Source organism: Anser anser (assembly GCF_964211835.1).
Source record: "Anser anser genome assembly, chromosome: 3".
NCBI lineage: Eukaryota > Metazoa > Chordata > Aves > Anseriformes > Anatidae > Anser > Anser anser.
The window spans coordinates 33311454-33315785 of record NC_139722.1 but is presented as its reverse complement, the minus strand read 5'-3'; the positions used below and the strand labels follow the sequence as shown (position 1 = coordinate 33315785).

General features: G+C 35.7%; 1 long non-coding RNA gene across 1 annotated transcript; it reads left to right on the top strand.

Annotated features, from left to right (window-relative positions):
* The first annotated feature begins 212 nt into the window (after positions 1–212).
* LOC310897644 lies at positions 213–3978 on the top strand. The gene is made up of 3 exons (XR_014582433.1): positions 213–1168; positions 1638–1755; positions 1859–3978. It is a non-coding gene; the product is annotated as an uncharacterized lncRNA (long non-coding RNA).
* The last annotated feature ends 354 nt before the right edge of the window (positions 3979–4332 follow it).

Here is a 4332-nt window from a genome sequence, read left to right as displayed (position 1 = left end):
GCTTAGCAGAAAGAAGGACAATATTAAAATGGACATAATTCTGTCATTAGATACGGATATGAGAGGAATTGTGGAAAAAGCAAAGAAAAATGCTTTCAGACTATGTCCTTTTTGAATGTTCAACTTGTTTTAAATTGAGGTTTCAGGCAAGTTCACACCTTGTATAGCTGCAAAACTCCATGATATCAGACTCAGATGTTGAAGGAGGACGATTAACATCACCTTATTTGACTATAACACAAGAGATTGGTCTTCAGTAACATTATTTATGCAGACCTATGACACTGTAGTTATTTGTAGAAGAAAAACAAATAGTGAGGAAAAAAAAAGAAAAAAAAAACAACATTGATGAGTATTTGGACTAGTTAGGATTGTTGAAGTACAATGGGAATTTCATGCCAGAAAACATTATCTGACTATAGTCCCTCCTTTTTCAGGTTATATTAAGGTAGGATTAGCTGAGAAAATTATTTGAAATCATCTGACAGAGCTGTAAGTTTGATCCATCACTTTTTTTTTTTTTTTTCCATAATGACTGATGAAAAGCTACCAAACTGGCTTTAAATCCTTACTACCCTCCAACTTGTAAAAGGAAAGGCTCAACTCTGCTGGGCACACAAGCAGGATAGAAAACCACTTTCCCCTCTATATACTCCACCGTTCAGGACCAGCCTTTCACCCTTAACTTGTTCTCAGCCCAGCGACTTGCAGCACCTTCCTTCGTTGTGTCTTCACGCTGAGTTGCAAGGAAAATTTCTTCCAAGCACCTCCAAAGACTGGCGGTCAGCCCACACCTTGCCCATGACCTTCCCAGCCCTGATGCACATTGCCAGCTCCCCACTTGCTGAGCCCATAGCTTCTCTCCTGCCCCAGGAGTTTCTCTCATCTGTGAACGTGTGGGCTGCTCCCCAGGAAGGTGCCACCTTGCTTCCCACCAGCTGTTCCTACCTAACCCAGATTGTGACAGGTGGGATATGGCCACCTTCTCCTTTGACCAGCAACACTTCTTTAGTAAAGCAGAACATATGGTCCACACAGAGTAAACCAGGTGCAAGTGAAGCATTTATACCATCTGTCATGATGTGTGAAAATAGAACTCTGACATGAGCTAGAACATCTCTTTTAGAAAGAAGATTGGACTGATAGTGGTACTGACTTTGGCAATAAGGTTTGAATCCAGATATATGTTTTTTCTTCCTGCAGCACTTTGGGAGTATTTGGAGCCAACTTCTGGGTTCAGGCTGTACCTAGGGGAGGGGCGGGGAGGAAGAAATCACTCACCATTTAATATGGAGCCTTGCAGTTCTGTCAGCAAAAAATGAGAAAAATATTTGCCACCACAAATAATTATTCAATTAGTGATTAACTGTTATTCAATCTGAATTTGAATTGGGTGCCTGTGCTCCACATTGTCATGTGGGTGAAGCTATTTCCAAAACTATACCTGCACTAGAAAATGGGAAAAAATGTTGAAAGGTTTTAAAACAAGGATTTTAATTGTGGTGATACATGCAGTTTTCCAGTAATTTTGAATGAAAAAATAAGTTTGAGGAAAATATAATTAAGTAGAGAAACATGTGAATAGTAAATCTAAGTCAAAGCAAATTCACTGTCCTATAAATCCTTTCAACTTTCAGAAACCTTCATTTTCTGTAATAGGATGAAACTTGGTGCATAGACAAGTATTCAAAAGTGCTTCAGCTGTGACCGTTTGGGAGATTACCTCTCCTAGTTAGAGACTGAACTGACTCCAAGGTGAGTTCAGGGTTGTGCTGTTTACTTATTTTAGGTGTGAGGTGAAATTTAAGAGTCTAGTTCTTTTCCACTGACATTTAAATTACCTCATTTTAACTTACAGCTGGGCTACAAAGAAAGACAATATGAAAATGAACATACAAGGCTACAGCTCTACACACTCTTGGTGTCACAAAAAAAAAAAAAAAAACTTAAAGAAGACCTTGTATGGTTTTGTTAAAAATGTAGATAATTTCCATATTATTAAAATGTCTTTAGGAATGTCGCAGTTCTTGGAAGAAATTAATTCAAGACAGATTTTAAAGAAAATGTGAGGAAGTATTTAGCAGATTACCCGGTGAATTTACAACTGCAGGTGTATATCACAACAATATTTTGCACTAAACAATGAAAGCTGTTGGAAGTACCAGAAAGTGAGACAATGGTGTAGTTCATCTCTGGACACAGGAGCCCTGTACACTGAGCAAGGGCAGTGTGTGAGCTGCAGTAGACTAGGTGCAAATCTCCCATCTTTTGGTTCTGGTATACATCCTGATTTAGTGCCACTTAACAGGACTGTCCCAGACCAGTCCTGCCATGAATTGGAAAAGAGAGTTTCTTGTAGGAGGACAAACTGGGGATCATTACAGTGCTGAAATTGTCATGTGCTTAGATTAGAACATTTGTAGGTTCCTCTAGATCAGCTAAGGTCTTCGGTAGGAGTGTTGAAGTAGTTGAAACAAGGAGACTTATGAGGTCCAAATTGCTACCCAGAGACACATGTGGAATTATTTTGAAGGGTTGCTCTCCAGTAATGTGTGAATGTTTTATAGGTAGTTTGGAATGCAGGAGTCTAGCTTGAGGTCTGGCAAATTTTATTAATCTCAGCAGTTTTGTAAAGCTCATTACTGGAACCTCAGTGACCTTCATGAAACTGGTGCCTTTCAACCATTCCTAATTTGGTCTTGAATGTTCACTATGGTGTTAGCATTTAGTCTTGCACATTTTACTTTGATGTAATCTTTCAGATAGACTTCATTTGAGATATAGCTAGTGAGTTCTTTTGTTGGTAGGATGTGGCAAAAATGCCACAGATCCAAGTTAATTTTAACAAGCTCATTTTAAAAGAAAGCATTAATTACAGCTGTTAAAATTAACTTGGATCTGTTTTTAAAGAAACCGGTAACTATTTTATTTTGGCCATGTTCCAGAAGGATACATATAATGCTTAAGGAGCTTTTATTAAAATGCTAGAAAAAAAGCCAAAACTTGGTTTGGACTGGCAAAGTTTAGGGAAATCATCCTGAACAAGGATGTTACTATTGTTGTTCCTAAATATAATTCTCATGTACGTTCTGTTATAATTTGAAATGGAGAGGATGAACATAGATGCAGAGGATATTTTTAAGAGTTTAATCTCTGGGCAAAAGATATATATATATATATATAAATTAAAATAATAATAATATTTGAAAATTTAAACAAAGGAGTTAACTGGAAAAAAAAATAAATCTGTAGTATTTTACCAAGATTTACAAATTGCTTATGGAAAACACATACTGGATGGAGAATACCCATTAAAGTGAAAGAATAATCTGACGTGTCATTGCTGAAGTGAATAGTGAAATGGCTCATACTAAATGGATTATTTTCTTTCACACATTATAGTGTGTTTTTGAAAGAACAACAAAAAATGGATATACTGAAAATAAAAGTTTTTCTTTATCATTTTATAGATAATATTTTCTATTGGTATATAGAAAAATCTAGAGATTTGCCAATCAACCAAACCGAGGGATTTGCCAATCTATGTAGTGAAAATGAACGACCAGAAGAAACTGCCCTGGTATATAAGAGATATAACACAAATTACACATCTTAATTACAAGTAACTCCTCAAATGCTGGAAATAATATTGACATAGAATACCATAAAAGCTTGTAGCTCTTTGTTTGAAACAGTAAATCTCAATTAATCTCATGGGCTTCTCTTTCTGTAATTAGTTCTTAGCAGTATACACAACTGGATTCTGAGCAATGAAAATATGAGAACATGCATCTTCTTTCTGTGATGAGTTTGTACTAATAAAAGATCAGAGTATACAAACAATTACATTACTAACCTAAAGGTTTGTAAGATTTCTTTTATCTTTGATTCTTTTAGGCAGCAGACATTATCAGTAATTCTAATAAAGAAAAATTATTATTTATATAATTATTATTATCACCATCGCTGTTTGAAACAATTTAGCACTCTGCAGACATAAAAATGTACATTACTATTTGAGGTAAACTACAACTTTTTTTCTTTTTTTTTTTAATTCTATGAAAGTGTGATAAGAAGGTCTGACTCAAAGGGAGAGAGAATGAATCTAAGTTATAGAATTATAAAACAATTTAGGTTGGACAAAACTACTACAGGTCACCTTATGTAGCTCCTGTGTTCCATTGTGAGCTGTCTTCAAGGTCTTTAGTAGCTTCTGTCATTAGACACGGATATAAGAGGAATTGTGGAAAAAACAAAGAACAAAGTGGTTCCAGACCATTTCCTTTTTGAATGTTCAACTTGTTTTAAATTGAGGTTTCAGGCAAGTTCACA